Source organism: Heloderma suspectum, chromosome 5 (assembly GCF_057233095.1).
Source record: "Heloderma suspectum isolate Gila_16-S chromosome 5, 16-S_ref, whole genome shotgun sequence".
NCBI classification, from domain to species: Eukaryota; Metazoa; Chordata; class Lepidosauria; order Squamata; family Helodermatidae; genus Heloderma; species Heloderma suspectum.
The window spans coordinates 151,680,441-151,697,915 of record NC_139462.1 but is presented as its reverse complement, the minus strand read 5'-3'; the positions used below and the strand labels follow the sequence as shown (position 1 = coordinate 151,697,915).

The 17,475-nt window shown below is 42.8% G+C and overlaps 1 pseudogene; it reads left to right on the top strand.

Moving 5' to 3' along the window:
• The first annotated feature begins 6,133 nt into the window (after window positions 1-6,133).
• On the top strand, window positions 6,134-11,822 carry LOC146344648 (polyprenal reductase pseudogene; annotated as a pseudogene).
• The last annotated feature ends 5,653 nt before the right edge of the window (window positions 11,823-17,475 follow it).

Genomic DNA, 17,475 nt, shown 5'->3' with positions numbered 1-17,475 from the left:
TCCAGAATGAATAGCCATTTGATACAAAATAATAAATAACAGTTCTATCTAATAACCTAACATCACTAACTCCCCTGTTTAACACCATTCATAACCCAGGTCCCAGGTCATAGTCTGAGGGCACATGAGGCAGCCACCTTGCTGAAGCTAAGCAGGTCTGGGTCTGGACAGTGCTTGGAGGGGAGACCACCTGGGAACCACATGTAGCCATCTTGAGTTCCACAATGGAAGAAAAGTGGGATATAAATGTAATAAGTACATAAATGAATAAACTCAAATAACCCTTAGCCCTTTACCTCATCATTCTCTAACTGCATTCTAAAAAACTTACTTTTCCAACTGACACTTCGTCATTCACGTCTGACTCCATCCACTATCCCATCTCCCTCTCCTGCTGTCTATTTCTCCCTCCCACCCCCAATTTCAGTTCATACTTTCTCTGAACCTCTCTCTCATCTCCACTTCTACATGGGCCACCTTCAGATGGGCCAGCTGTGGCCTCTCCCATTCCTTTGTCTCCCAGATCTCCAGGGATTCTGCATCCAATGAAGCTGGATTTTGGGAGACCGAGGACAGACAAAAGGAAGTACTTCTTCACACAGCACATAATTAAAACTGTGGAATTTGCTACCACAAGATGTAGTGATGGCCACCAACTTGGATGGCTTTAAAAGAGGATTAGACAAATTCATTGAGGGTAAGGCTATTAATGGCTATGAGCATGTTCTGAATGCCAGTTAAGGATGTGCGAAACCCCCTTACATGGTGTCCACAGGGGTCCGTGGGGGGGGGGAGGCAATTCGTCCCTCCCCTCCCCAGAATCCTCGCCGGCTGGCTCTGCTCTGCAGCAACTCTGCGGAGCCGCTGGCTGGCTCCGAAGTGCCAGCAATATGGCTGCCATTGCCGTATCACTGGCTGGGCCAATTGACTGCGGCCGTAAAGGCCTTAGATTGACTGCGATTGACTGCGGCCGTAAAGGCCTTAGATTGACTGCGATTGACTGCTGCCGTAAAGGCCTTAGATTAAAGTAAACGCAGCCATAAATGGCTGCATTTACCTTAAACTAAGGCCTTTATGGCCGCAAATGGCATCCTGGACGCCATTTGCATCCGTGCTTTTAATTAACGCGATAGGCTACGCAAATATCTGCGTAGCCTATCACGTAAAAGCAGGGACATCCATTTATGGCTGCATTTACCTTAAACTAAGGCCTTTACGGCTGCAAATGGCATATCAGATGCCATTTGTGGCCGCAGTCAATCCGCCCAGCCAGCGATACGGCAATGGCATTCGTATCGCTGGCACTCCAGAGCCAGCTGGCGGGGAGGACCCGGCTGCCGAGGATTTCTCCAGGAGGCGGAGGTAAGTCTTCCGATCCTCCATGGACTCCAGGGGGCCGGATTCTTTTGAATCCAGCCCCACTGGGGTCCATGGAGGATTTCTCCCCCATCCCTAATGCCAGTTGTTGGGAAACATGACAGGGAGGGTGCTATTGCAGTCATATCCTCCTGGACTTCCCATAGGTATCTGGTTGGCCACTGTGGGAACAGAATGCTGGACTAGATAGAACGTTGGTTTGACCCAGCATGGCTCTTCATACATACCTCGTCATTGGCTGTATTATTATTTTTTTTACTAATGGTTCTTGAAGTGAATCATGAAGAGATGACCATGAGTGGATGCAACACTAACAACAACTTTAATTAATAAAGCTTATTGAGAACAGGCAATGCAGCATATTGCCCCACAGACACTGAATAATACAGTACATTTCTTCTCTGGATTTATGATACCAACTGCTGCCAAGTAAAACTCCACCCACCAGGCTGTATAACTTTTCAATTTTCTGGGGAATGCAGGGTTGAATTCTTTGATATGCTCTTGGGTAGACATATTCCACACAAATGCGCACACTGACCTGGGGTTCCTTGTAGTGACTTTCATGAGACTTCAGATGAATGCTTAATCCAGGCTTCCACAGGTCTCTTCTCCCTCTGTAGCCCAAGAGAAAACACCCTGTGTGTTTCAGAAGTATCCCCTCCACATTGCCAGTGAAGTGAATTATGAAGAAAAGGCCAGACAGAGGATGGGAAACCTAGCTTTTAGGAAAAACAACAGCTTTTAGGGCACAATCCTAAACATGTGCAGACAGAAAACAAATGCAAAACAAATATGACAGAAATATCATATGCTGTCAAATACCTTGGAGTGGAAGAAAATCTTAACCTGGCACTGAAAAGATGATAATGATGGCACCAGGCAGAAAACCATTCCACAATTGGAGGGGGGGCACCATCTCAGTGGGAAAACCATTCCACAATTGGAGGGGGGGCACCATCAAGAAGGCTGTCTCCCTTGTTGCCATCCTCCAAGCCTCCCTCAGAGGAGGCCTTTGGAGGAGGGCCTCAGATGATTAGCGTAGAATATGGAGATATTCTACATAGATTAGCATTCATACCAGGAGAGGCGCTCCATCAAGTGTTGCGGTCCTGAGCCATGTGAGGCTTTAAGGTCAAAACCAACAGCTTGAATTGGGCTCAGAAACATACAGGCAACCAGTGCAAAAAGGCTAGAATTGGTGTTATATGTTCAGATATTCTGTCCCTGCTGTCAATCTGGCTGCCACATTTTGTACAAGCTGCAGTTTCCATGTTGTCTTCAGAGGCATCCTCGTGGAGAGCAGCACATTTCAGTGATCTCACTTGGGGTTACCAGACCATAGACTACTGAAGTCAGGTTATCCCTGTCCAGACAGGGGCATAGCTGGGCCCACCAACTGAAGCTGGTAGGAGGCACTCTGTACCATTGAGGCCACCTGAGCCTCAAGTGACAACAATGACTCCATGATAACCCCCAAGCGATGAACCTGCCCATTTAGGCAGAGGGCAACCCCATCTAGAACAGGTTGAGCACCCTTCATCTTGTCAGAAAAACCACCCATCTCAGTATTGTCTGGATTGAGCTTCAGTTTATTAACCTTCATCCAGCCCATTGTCACAGCCAGGCACAAATTTAGCACATCCACTTAAGACTGGAAAAAATGAGAAACTGAGAGAAACTGGCACTGACAGATTTATTTGTCCTTAGGATACACTACCATTTTATTGCAGTTCCCACTTGTCTTCCCCCAAATGATGGTACCAGAAAATGAGAACTCTCCCTGGTAAATACAGACAGTTGGAGAGCAAGCTGGATGTGCATCAGCCAACTAACTGGTTATGGCTTGTAAGGGTTCCAATGTAGCCAGTAATCCAAGGATGAAATACCATTGGATGGAGGCCAAAGACATTGTTAGATTGTCTTTCATAGGTAGTTTTACATGCTGTATTTCTCCACGTTTGTGATGGCAACTTTTATGAAAGCTACAGAGCTGTGAGCCTGCCCGTACTCTCAAAACTGGCAGTAAGAGTGAGACTGGATTTCGGTTGAAGTAGCTGCTTGTTTAAGGCTGCAGAACAGCTGGAAGGATATAGGTCAATTGTACCAACTTGGCATAATCACTAGTTTGTGGGGACTGGTCCTGCTTTGTAACTGTATTTTTCAGGATGTTCTGTGCTCAAATGATGTGAGGAATAGCTGAAAACAAGCTGCAGTTGTTACACAAAAGCTGCCTCCATTAATGTCTTCTCTACAATGAACCGATGCATATCTGACACAGACGGACATAAGAAAATGGATGATAGTGCAAATATGTTTTAAATTAGAGTGAGAGTTTGAGTTGGCTTTGAGTTCGAATGATACCCCATATAAATGATGAGAGGTTAAGGCATAGCCTGGAGCTGAACTCTCTGTAAAGGGATGGAAAATCTGATATAGTTCATACAGTGCAGCCAGATGGATTCATTCATAGTAATGTTTTACAAAAGCGTCCAGTATCATAAGGCCTGATCCTACATCTATTAGTGAGATCAAGTACATACTACCATGAACAGACATCAAAAGATCTGCTTAAGTCTTTGCCTATATACATAAGGACATTTATAGACAGCTAGCTATTAAGACCATCAACCAAATAAATATCTTTTGTCAGTTAGTAATCAAGTTTGTAACAATTAATTCATCATTTGTTGATTAACTTTGCATTAATGAGCACATTACGAAAACCACTAATAGAAATGTACAAATTCTTTTTATATTTTGCAGTGCAAAGAGTACTATAACATGAAACTGTATGCCTGTTTTTGTGGCTCGCACATAAGCGGACCAATTTTTCTCAACGTCTGTTATTCATCTGGCGTTCTTGAGCTACCATTTCAAATATTTTAGTTCAGCTTGATCTACACTACTGCTTTATAATGGTATTGAAATGCATTGATAACTGTTGGGGCACATTATACATTCAACATACCGGTGTTGTAGTGTTATTTCCTGCTTTTTATTCCACATTATCCAAAATACCACAACAAATGTCATTGTGCATGCCACATCGCAAGAGCGATATAGCGTCACAATGATGGGATTGTCATGATATGACACAAGGTGTAGATCTGGCTTTTGTCCCCACTTGTAGAGTCCAAGATGAAGTTAGTGCACCTGTGTTGTCAATATGGAAGCATCAGCACTGCCACTTCTTAACCAAGGGCACATTTTATCTTGAGTTGATGAATTGCACCAACTGATAGATTAAAGCTTGTGGTGTATATCTCATTCCAAAGGAGTTGGAATGCATCCATGCATTATTAAGGCAATGAATTAGGAGATCACGCACAGTTATTATTAACTACCGTCTTCAGGCTAGGAAGGAAAAATCATACCCCCTCCCCTTTTGTTTCAGTTTACATATGCTTATGAGAACATAAGAGAAATGTTAGATTGTGTGCCAAATTCCATATAGAAATCTCTTATGAATGGTGATATCTCGGAACATAGCTAAGAGCATTCCCAATCCAGGGAATATTAATGCACATGTCAATGAAGCAGAATGCTCAATGAATACAGACCTATGATTAATGCAGGGCATTCCTCAGCACTAAACTGAATTAAGTAGCTCCTGCTTTCATATATCATCATCAACATCATCATCACATTTATAGCTTACCTTTTTTTCCCTCTTGTAAGGAAGCCAGGGCAGCTTACATGGTCCTCCCTCCTCCCCATTTTATCCTCACAATCACCCTGTGAGGTAGGTTAAGCTGGGAGTCAGTGACTGGCCCAAAGTCACCCAGTGAGCCTCATGGCCAAGTGGGGACTAGAACCTGGATCTTCTGAATCCCAGTCCAACACTCTAACCACAAGACTCTGTGTGCACAGCAGAGATCTAAAGAACTTGGATCATAGTGACTGTATTGGCACCAAAGGTGGGAGTTGGTCCCATGCAAGAATTCACCTACCTTTGAATGCTCAACAACATATTTCTACCAGCAAAAAACACCCACCCACCCTTCTCATTACATAATTTTGGGTTGCAGTCCCACACTCACTCACTTAGCAGTCAATCCCATTGAATTCAATGGGGCTTGCTTACTTCTGAGTAGGCATGTACAGGATTGCAATGCCAGCAATTTTGTGGTTAAGCAAGACATTGGTGCTATTGTACACCACTGGTGTGAAGGAAAGACAGTAAGCAACTACTCAGAGAAGCAAACGCTTGATTTCCCAGTCTAGCAGTAAAAATGAAAATGAACAAAAATGTTTCTTCAGTAGTGTGTTTTGAAAAATTAAACAAAATTGCAAATATTCAATTGGTTTTTAAATTTTTTTTTCTGTACTCTAAACAGCAGTAGTCACTAGTCAGTAAAAACATGTGCAATTTGGGCTGCCTGCTGAGAAGGGATTTGGAAAGATAAATTATTGTTATATTTGGTACTGAAGACAGTGCTTGCAAACCATGAAATTAATGCTCACTGCCAATCCAAAATTGAGCCCACTTGTAGCTATGCTATTTCCTTGTTCTTAAGTGAGGAAACCCACCCTGCCTCCAGGACATCAGAGTAACGGAAATCGCTATATAGGGTGAGCTCATTGGCTGGAGTTACAGGGACATTGAACCATGTTTAGTCAAATGCCAGCTCTTATCCACATTCTTTAAACCACTGCCCAACCATTGCATCTGGCTTGGAGAACAAAACAATAGTGGTTAGAGCCTGACATGTAAACACCATAATCTAAGACAGCAAGGTTTGGTGGAAGATCAATGGACAGGGCAGAAGCCACGGAGGAGCCAATCTCCAACCTTCTAGTAGCATCCTTCTCCCAGGGTATGGGTGGGACAGGACCCCAGACTTCATAATTAATTTGTGGGGAAAGGAGGTGATCAGAAACCTATGGGAGGAATAGACAGTTGGAACTGCAAGGATTGTTCATCATGGACTGTTGCTAAAAGAAGAACTGAACTGACTGATGGCTTGTTGGTTTCTGGAATTGCATTATTCATTTAAAGTGCCTTCCTCATTGTGGTGCCCTTCAGATGCTTTGGACTACAACTCCTAGAATTCCTGACCATTAGCCATGCTGGCTGGGGCTGATGGAAGTTGAAGTCCAAAACACCCAGAGGGCATCAGGGTGGGGAAGGTTGCTTTAAAAGTATTTTTTTAGCCACTGTTCAGGGCTATGCCCTCACAAAATAGCATGCAAACAAGATCATGGTCAGATACAAGTAGGAACGCTGGAGAAATCCGACAGATTCAAATGTTTGGATTTTTATGAATCTGACCTGTGGATTTTACAGCAGACTATTGTTTTCTGAGTCATATGGATTCTGCAGACTTGTGGACTGGTTTTTTTTTAACTGGGGGGTGTTGTTGCACAAATGTGCAAGCGCACACTTGCGCTATTGTGCATTGGTGCAAATGTGCATTTGCAAACAGGGACAAAATGTTCATACATCCCTTAAAAAAGAAACATCAATTCCATCAATGTATAGATGATGGAACAAATGACACCTGACAATCCGTAAAACACAGATGGAATGGATTTAACAAAATACATGCATCCCAAGATATAAGACATATCAACCACAGTAGCAAGCATACAGAATACTTTGCAGAGCTGCTTTGACCTACACAAGCGAATTATAAATTCAACTGAAGGCAATTTAAAACAGAAAGGTCTTTGCTGCTCTCCTAAACAACTGTGTAGAAGGGGCTAGGTGTGTCAAAAGGAAGGGAGTTCTACAGTGTTGCGGCCATGGCTGAGAAGTCCCTCTTTCTTGTGCATGCTAACCTAACATTAATGATGGACATTCAAGAAGGGCTCCAATAAGATATAGATCTTAATGTATGGGTAAGATTGTATGGGTGAAGGCAGCCCTTCAGTGAGCACCCTCTTTGTGCCAAGTGGTAGGACTTAGATCTTACTGTATCTTAGATCTTAGATCCATTTGTGCCAAGTGGGAGGACTTAGATCTTAGTGCATGGGTAGGATTGTATGGGTGAAGGCAGTCCTTCAGAGAGAACCGTATTTGTGCCAAGTGGTAGGACTTCATGTCCTAATCATCACCTATGGCAGCCTCCCACAACCTGCTGGTGCCCTCCAAATATTTTGGCTTTCAACTCGCAGCATTCCTGACCACTGCCACGCTGACTGGGGTTGATAGGAGAACATTAATAAAAATAACCCTTCCCTGTTTTTTTGGTTCATATGGCAGTGAGGAGCCAATGTTACTGGCCCTTTACATTTAATAATATCTGTAAAGGGCCAGTAATATAGTATAATGTAATATGCCTGCTATTCAAACCAAGTGGCTTCCCATGACTATGTAGCATTAATAGTGCAATCCTTTGCATGTTTACTCAGAAGTAAGACCATCTGGGGGGCTTACTCCCTTGTAAATGTGTTTAGGACTGCAGCCTTAGGCCTGTAATGGTGCAATCCTTCTGTGTTTACTTGGACGTATGTCCCACTGTGTTCAACAGAATTTGTAACTCTTTAGAGTATTACATCCGAAATCACTTATTGATGTAATGCATTGCATGTCATTCCAAAAACAATATATTGCCTTATGTCACTTTTATGATGTCATGGTCAGCAGTTGCGGTCCAATGTCTTATACTTCTATAGAGTTCTCTGCCCTGCAAAAGCATGCAAAATGCACTGGAACCAAACCATAATGTACCCAGATGCTGTGTCTGATCCTTTATGCATGAGATGTACAGAGACTGAAATGCAGAGGAATCAAACTATCCACATCTTGGACTAGGGAAGACCAAATCTAGCTGCCGGCCTTAAGCCTTCAGTCCAGATACATCTGAGTTGCCATCCCTTAACTGTGATGTCATTATGAGGCTGTTTGGTGTACACCTGCAAAGTAAAGAGATAAGGCTTTTACATAGAGAGATTTGTATAGTAGACTACAAACAGCCAACAAACCAAAGTCTGGAAGGAGTGGAACATTTTCAATATTTATATTTTATGCACTCAAAATGGTGGTTGAAATCTTAGCTGCCTTTGGCAGCCAAGGGCACAATCCTATGTAAGTTTAGAAAGAAAAATGTCCTACAATCCCCAGCATGCTTCAGCCGGTATGTTTGGCTGGGGACTGTTAGGAGTTGTAGGCCTTTCTTCGGTCTAAACATGGGTAGGATTTTGCCCTAAATTGTGTTATTTCCACTAAGAAAATGTTAGGAGTTCTACAGGGCTGTAAATGAGTGACTGTTTTCTATGACTAGTTACCATAATTAATTATTCTTTTGCAAAATGGAAATGTTTATGTCTGCATTATTATCCATTTTCTGAGTCTAGCCCAATGACATTCCAATTTCCTTCAGCAATTAACTTCTCTGCGTGATCACCAGGGAGCAAACTTAAACTGTGACAGATGCATACATGGTAAAATGCCCACACAAATTTGCTAGTCCAGAAAAATAAGCACACATGGATGGTGTCAAGCAAAGAGCCTTAATACATTGTAATCATGGTTTATGTATGCAAAGGTAAGATAGTAATATATATATATGTGTATATATGTATATATATACGGCTGCCAAGCATCCCGCAGTGGACTTGGAATTGTACAACCCATGGACTGAAACCATATGAAAGGTAGAAAGTCATGCAATCTGCTCTGGTGTACTTCAACAAGGCTTAATCAACCCATATAGAATGAGGTGGTAGAATGCTGAGGTGATAGTAAGGACTGTACCACCTCTGTTTGGTGGATTCTGGTTTCCAATGTTCCTCCACGTAAATCGCTTAGAGATTTTTTTAGATATGGTAAGCAGTACCTAAACTTAATTAAATTAATTAATAATTTCCATTGACTTCTTTCTCCTCCTTATACTTCAGTAACACACTTCTCCAGCATATGGGCTCTCAATGACATCTTTATTTTTTTGGGAGAAAACGGAACAGAAACTCCAAAGGCGCCCTGTGTTCTGAATGTGTATTTTGTGAAGATCTGTTCCATGAGTAACAAGTAGAGTCAATTCATTATAACTCCGAGGGGGCAACATTGGAAAGCTTGCTGAGTCCAGATGAGAGATGAAGCAAACTAATGAGAGTGTTATACCTCTCTGTGAGGCATAGATTTAATTGCATTGTTTCCACTGTTGTCCTAGCACACTGCTAGGTAATAGTATCTTTGGCTCCAGTAGGAATTCTCATGGTTTCTTTTCCCACTGCATCAAACATACCGCCCTTTCCATCTCTTTTTCCTTTTCAGTGAAGGCAGAAAGAACAGAGGTAAAGACTTCTATATGTAAGGCAATATTCTCCATGTTTGGGTCATGACGAATGACATGTATGGGATTAGCATAGTGTAGCTAGTACCCTCTCATTTGGTTTTGAGCTTCTCTAACTGCAAATGGATACTTTTTAACATACCTTTTCTTCTTGAATGGATACTTTTTAACATACCTTTTCTTCTTTCTTCTTCTGAATGGCTGGGGAATACTGGGAGCTGTAGGACTTATTTGTCCAAACTTGCATAGGATTGCACCCTAAAAGAGAGGAAATCTGGCCTAGATTATGAGATATGTGCATGCATGGAAGAACTTCATAGTGTTACAGCAAATTCTGACTGTATCTTTGCATTAAGTTTTCAGTTGTCTTTTCTTAATTCAACTAATCTGGGCCACATAAACAGATTTCTAATGGAAGATTCAGGTCCGGGACCTGTATTGGTACATTACTGTTACTCAACACTTGCATGTTGCCCATGGAAATTACTTCGCATTAATGTATTCTCAATGTTGCATTGAACTTTTCCCAGCATGGAGAGGATTGTGTTGTTCCTGCCTGCCATGCAGGTGTTAAAGATGAGGAGCTGGCAGAAAAAAAGAGGGGGCAACCATAACTTAGCACTAACATGTTTGTATAGCTAGAGACTCAAACCCTGACTTTTAAGAGCAAACCACTCAAATCCCTGGGCCTGGAAGGATGAATCTGTCAGTCTGGGTTTCTCTCACAGTCACAATTTAAAAAATAAAATAAAATCTCAAGTTCTTTTTGTCCCAAATATGGAGAGCTTTGAGAATTTTGGTAAATTCTTATCAAACTCAAAGTAATATGGAATTCTCGCCCATCCTTAGTTGTGAGTCAGAAAGGCAGGATATACATATGTTAAATCAGTACATAAATAGAAAGGAAGATTAAGTAACAGTCATTTAGGACACAATCCTAACTAGATAGGTGGCTGCCTCCAAACTCGGAGGCAACCGCCTATCCAAAGCAAGGCAGGAGAAGGACGTGGGGGGGGGATCATTCCCTCTGCGCCTCTCCTGCCCTGCTTTTTCTGCTAGATGGCAGTTTTCGGCTGTCTAGCGGTGGGGGGGGGAGCGGGAGAGGAGGCTGCTGTACGACACATAGCATGTGTCGTGCATGCAGATCCATTCTCTTCGCCCTGGAATGCCCCCAGCCCCGCCCCTTTTCAGAAGCTCCACACTCCTCTTCCAAGCGCGTGGGACGGGGCTTCTCCACGCTGCCTCCAAGGCAGCACAGATGGGGGGGCAGGTCAGTTCCCGGAAAACAGGATATCCCATGGCCATCTAGCTGCTGTCTAGTGGCCATAGGATTGCTCCCTCCTATTTTCAAATATTATTAGATAAAAAAACATTACATTGAACAATTTGCACCTGGGTGAAGAGCAGCAAGCTAGTCATTGAAGTGTGCTATGGAACATCCAGAAACATCTCAGTGAAGCCTTAGAGAGATATGTGTGGCTGGCGCTGGCCCCCAGTTCCCTCGGCTTGCTGCTGGCTCTGCAATTACCGCCGTTTAAACCTCCACCTGGGATGGCCTCACTCAGCCTTGCAGGGATCTTTTAGGATCTGATTAGCTACAGGAAGACCAAGAGGGGCTGTGGGCAAGATCTGACTGGCTGCAGAGCTTTGATGTGCCCAAGAGATGTTGCTTTCACTTCTGTGTTGTGTCTGTGGCCTGGAATAGCTTCCTGGTACTGTTGCTCATCTAAAGCCTGCTTGCATCGTGGTCCATTCCTGTTGGCTTCAGGACTTGCTCAGAGTTCTTAATGGAGCATTGCACAACCAGGACAGATGCACGGACAGTTCTGTGAATGGTGGTGACTCTCTGTCTGGTGTCCCTTTTTGTCTGGTTAAACAGCCGTAGATGGTTGTTTTTACATCAGTGTATTCTCCAGTGGTGTCATCCATATTGTACAGTACTGCTTTGGACTCTGCTACTATGTTACGGTGGGCTTAAGCATTAAGCCAAGTGCCAGCCAATATCAGGGAAGAGAAAGATTACCAGCTCGCAGTCTGCTGGTACCATGTCCTAGGACTCCTGATGTTCATTTGGCCTCTGTTCATCAACATAGATGCCATGTGATTCTAGCTAACTTTAGAAAAAATAAATCAGGAAAAGTGGTGAACTTGGACCACAGCATTCCCTTTGGTGATTGGTTTCAAATGGTGTCCTGTCTGCACTAGTTGGCTGAATTCCTAATATACATCCTAATATACATTCCTAATATTACCTAGGGAGGTGGTGGTCTCTCACACTGGAGGCATTCAAGACAAGGCTGGACAGCCATCTGTCAGGGCTGCTCCGACTTGGATTCCTGCATTGAGCAGGGGGTTGGACTCAATGGCCTTGTAGGCCCCTTCCAACCCTACTATTCTATGATTCTGTGATTCTATGATCCCAGTGGCCAGCACGTTTGGATTGAACAATTTCACCTGGTTGTGACCTGTGTTTTCTTTAACCAGGCTGTGACTGCTATCTTGTGCCATGTCTATTACCTGTGCAACTTTAAGCGCTACCCAAAGTGTCGGAAAGCATACACCCCCTTTCTTCTTTAGGCTGTTCATTTTAAATGGCTTGGGAATCCCATCGAGAAGGGAATGGAAATTGGAGGCCTGTAGGGGTCATGGTTGTTATCAATGGAGGATTTGACTGAAATTTGTTGTGAACCGCCCAGAGAGCTTCAGCTATTGGGTGGTATAGAAATGTAATAAATAAATAAATTGATTTATTGTAATTTCTGTACTGCCCAATAGTCAAAGCTCTGCAGGCATTTGACATAACAAGACATAAAATAGGCAACTTTGTATGCATTTTATCCTAAAATATGCATGTTTGTATGCATTTTAAAGGAAAGTACACATTTTTATAAGCTTTCTGTGATGGTTTTTTGAACCAAGAACTCTATCATTTTATTCTTTTAAATGTTGTATTGCATTTTATGATTTAAGTGTTGATATTTTAGTCTTTTAGGGTGCAATCCTATCCAGATAGGTGGCCGCCTCTGAACTCGGAGACGACCGCCTATCCAATGCAGGGCAGGAGAAGCATGGAGGGGATCATTCCCTCCACACTTCTCCTGCCCTGCATTTTTGGCTAGACAGCTGACTGCGGCTGTCTAGCTGCAGGAGGGCTGGGCGGGGGAGGAGGCTGCCGTACGATACACTGGACATGCTGTACAGGCATTTCCACCCTCCCTGCCCCAGAACGCTCCCTGGAATGCCCCTGTTCAGCCACTCCGCGCTCCTCTTGTGAGCGTGGAGCACAGGGCTGCTCCACGCTGCCTCCGAGGCAGTGCAGAAGAGGGGGGAGGTCGGTTCCCGGAAAACAGGATATCCTATGGCCATCTAGCCGCTGTCTAGCAGCCATAGGATTGCTCCCTCCATTGTTGTAATCTGCCCAGAGAACATTGGTTATTAGGTTGAGTAAAAATATAATACATAAATAAAATCACAAAATTCAGCAAAGTCAAAAACTAAGGGATAACTGTGTTTCAGCCCGTGTGTTAATCCAGAAATGGCAAATCAGGCCAGTTCATTTAAGAACTGTGGACCAGATGAAATCCTTGAGCATCCCTATTCAGAGGCATTCTTTCATTTTATACTGTAAATACTGATAATTGGACTCATCATTAAAAGGTTTATCTTTTAGTTTCTTGCAATTTGGATCTAGAGGGTTATTCCCAAAGAAACATGCCAGGGTTCTCTCAAGCACAGACATGCACATGCAGAGTGTTTCAAGGTGACCACCATAAAAATTCTAAATATTGTTTCATAAGCAGTGTATCCTTTGTGATACCTTTCAAATGTTTTGTTTCCTGGCATTTATGGCACTGACCCAAAGTCATTAAACCAGAGCCACAAACTTAAGATTTCAACACATCTAAGAGAATGAGTCAGTCCATACTTTGTTTAGGTATGTTTGGTATCTGGATTGCCCTTTGTATTTTTTTGGTTGTAACTTGATGGGAGAGCCTATTTGCAGTCTACAATACCTTTGTAGTACCCATCATGCACAAGTTCATAACAGCAACAAAGTGAATACAATGGTAGCACCTATGGAAAGCACTCATCATGACATTGTTTACAGTGCAAAGTCTCTTTTGAAATCAGTCCTGTGTTTCTGCCCTTCTCTCTCCTTCTTTTAATTAGAAACAAATCTACAAACCAAGCAATAACCAGCTTTTCTTTACATTTCACATTTCAAATGGAATCAAAACATCCAAAGTTAGCCACAAATTATAGTCTCTGCACAACTTCCAGAAGGGTGGCTGTGTTAAGAGGAGAGATCTTCTTATGGGTCAGTAACTGGTTAAAGAACAGAAAGCAGAGAATAGGAATAAATAGTAAATTCTTCAACTGGAGGGATGTTCAAAAATGATCTAGAATTAGGAGTGAGCATTGAGTTAGCCATGACTAACTAAACTTCCATTGATTTTAGTGGCTTTATTCTAAGTAAGTCTATATCTGGATCCAACTCATCATTCTGTATATGGGGCACAATCCTGAGCTTCAGATATGAACAGGCTTCTTATTCCTGTCTGTGATGAGAGGGAACACTATGCCCATTGGCCCTTTATACACATGCATAATTTCTTTTGATAGCCAACAGTTGGATGCTTCAAACTATGAGATATGCATCCGTGATCTCTAGTGAAGTATACAGTGGTGTGAAAAATATCCTGGGATTATTATTTTGGGGGTCCGCTAATCGTCACAAATAGTACAGCTTTTGTTTTTCATTTCTACAAAGAAGAGTCTCCTTGCCTTTTGAGATTCCCACAATGTCTGAATGATTACTGTAATGTCACATGCACTGAAGTTATTTTAGGATAATGAGCCATTTTAATCTTACTTAATAAAAGCTTTTCATGGGGAATTTTAAGGGATCTGCATGTAAGTGGTTTTACTAAACCAATTCCCCCCCCCCCCGCCCCACCCTGGCATGTGTTCAAGGGTATGCAAATCCTACAAACTAACAGCTGAATTTAAAAAAAGGCAAAACGGCCATAGCCATGGACTTAATTAACTGGTAACTTAAAAAAAAAAACTGATTAAAAGGAAGCAAAATGGTATTCTTTGAATCTTCTTTGTGCTGATTTGAAACAGGGCTAGGGATGAGTGTGTTGGATTCATCATAGGTTTATGGGCCTTGGGCAAGGGCTGGCTTTTCATTTGTCTCCGACAATTTGGACCCATGTGAGTTATTGCGCTCTATATAACAACAAACGCGGTTTGGCATAATGTATTCCTTTAATTTTAGTTGGTGTTCCTCTTGAAAGCAAAGAGGAGTTGGAAACTGTTAGCAAGACAGATGCAACCAAAGCAAACTTTAAAGCAAATAAAATTCTGAGCATCATAACAAATTGGCTGTAAAGTTCAGAAAGAACAGTGCAATTATCAAGTAACCACTTCTGTTCTGTTCAGACTTCTGGAAATCTTTCCATTCCATTCCATTCCGTGGGAGAAGGAACAATTAACCATAACGAAAACAGACCTTGACAAGTAGATATTGGAAGGTTGTTCCAATCAGCCATTTAGAGACTTGCAATTGCATTAGAAATGATTACTTTCTCTTCCCCTTTCTCCATTTCAGGTGTGACTGTATTAAGAAACTCTGTCTTCCTTTATGAGAAGAATCAGCCATTTTATTTCCATTTCATTATTAATCAAATTATAACTATGTTCTCTGTTTCTTCTAGCTTCACAGTTTATTACAGGATGTAGGTTGGATCCAGATTTAAGTTGGATCAACTGTGCTGGTGGAAGTGGACTACCCTCCCTTCCCATGGCAGCCCCCTCCCCTGAAAATATGACACAGAAAGTCAGGAGATCCTGCTGAATGGTGTGAGCTGTGGTGTGAGGGGGAGGTGGGCTCTGCCAAAATTGGGTGTATGGGTCTTTTGCAAGTGGAACCCTTCCCCTCAAGGAAGGCAGATCCTAGATACTATCCAATGTGTGTATTGTGTGTGTGTGTGTGTGCATGTGCGCGCACGCGTGTTTGTTTTCAGAACAGTGTTTCCTTACAACCCCCTCCAGTAACATTTCAGGGCACCTCCCAGTGTTGGGCCCAAAAGACTTTTCCTTAAAACTATTAATTTATCAAATGTCTAGCCAAGGTATCGTGCCATCTTTATTACTCACTATTATTCACACGCTGATGTGATGGGGGAAAGCATTAGTGTTTCCCATACAGACTTCAAATTACTTCTCTGAAATTGATGTGTTAACAGTATCTATCATTCCCTGTTGGCTTTCTCTTAAGGCAGTGGCTTTTAAAAAAAATTGGGTTGGTACCAAATCCCCAAAGAAGTGATCAAAACTATGCTGGTTTCCAGGACAACAACAGATTCCTAATCTGTGCCACTAAATGCAATGGTCTGGAAACTGTTAGGTTACTTGAATGTCTCAAACATTCACTAGATTCATTATTTTTATTGTTACCTATTGAGCAACATGACTCGCTGTGCTGTTTTCTTACTCTTGAAATCCCATATGTGCCATATCTACTTCAGTACAGCCTGATATAAGAATTACCTTCATCAGTTTTAATATGCTGCTGCAGGATAGAGAAATCAAATTTACCCCCTCCCATTTTTAGCATACAATGCACAGTGATCTTTTAATTTATTTATTCTATTAATTTTATTCTAGCATAAAATATAAACCAGTCATTTAAAACATGTCAACCCACCTCTCCCACAGCTCGAAGTGACTTACAATGTATTTAATATGAACAAGTAAACCATTAAAAACACTTAAAAGGGAATAAGAATCACAACCAAGCTGAATAGCAGTCAATTAAATAGCCTAATTCGTCTTAATACAGCCAATCTTTAAAGGAGCAGGTGGCAAAGAAAGTCATGGAGAGAGGGCTCAACCCAATTTTTATTCATGCCTCTTTAACCAAATGAGCTTTGCAAAGCTTCCAAAATTTCAGCAAGGCGGTAGATCAGCCTTCTCCAAGCTGGTGCCCTCCAGACATTTTGGACTACAGCTCCCAGCATTCCTGACCATTGGCCCTTTTGGCTAGCACTGATGGGAGTTGAAGTCCAAAGCATCTGGCAGCCACCAGGTCAGGGATGGCTGAGGAAGAGTGTCATAGCTTCTCCAGAAGTGTAAACCAGAGCCTTGGGGCCATTCCAATAAAGGCCCTGCTCCTTTCTGCCACTGACCTGGCAGACAGTGGAGAAAAACCTCAGCCTGACACTTTGGAGATCCTCTGCCAGTCAGAGTAGAGAGTACTGAGCTCAGTAGATCAATGGTTCTGACTCAGTAGAAAGGCACATGTTCGTCATCATCTATACTGATAGTGAATTGATTGTATGAATGCCAACATGGCACCACCCATGAGCCATGCATGAAAGGAGGTGCCAACTAGGGATGTCAGAGAATTTCGCCACGAATCTCGGGGAGGCCAAATGCCAGTGCATTCGGCCCCCCGAAATTGGTGGCAAAATGGTCTGCCCCCCGCCCCCCCGGAACGGGACTTACCTTGGGCGAATCCTCCTGGCGGCGGCAGCTCTGGCGGCAGTTCGGCGGCGGTTCAGCGGCGGCGGCGGCTGCAGCGGCCGGTCTTCCGACCGGCTGCCGCTGCTGCCATTTCCAGTAAAACACACACACACACACACACACACAAACATGATAGGCTACGTAAAGATTTACGTAGCCTATCACGGCTAGATTTTTAAAAAATACCGTGATAGGCTACGTAAATGTTTACATAGCTTATCATGGCTGAGTAAAACAAACAAACAAAAACCGCGCGTAAGCAAATGGCGGCACCCATGGGCGCCGCCATTTGCGTACGCGCTTTTTATTCTTTTACTCAGCCGTGATA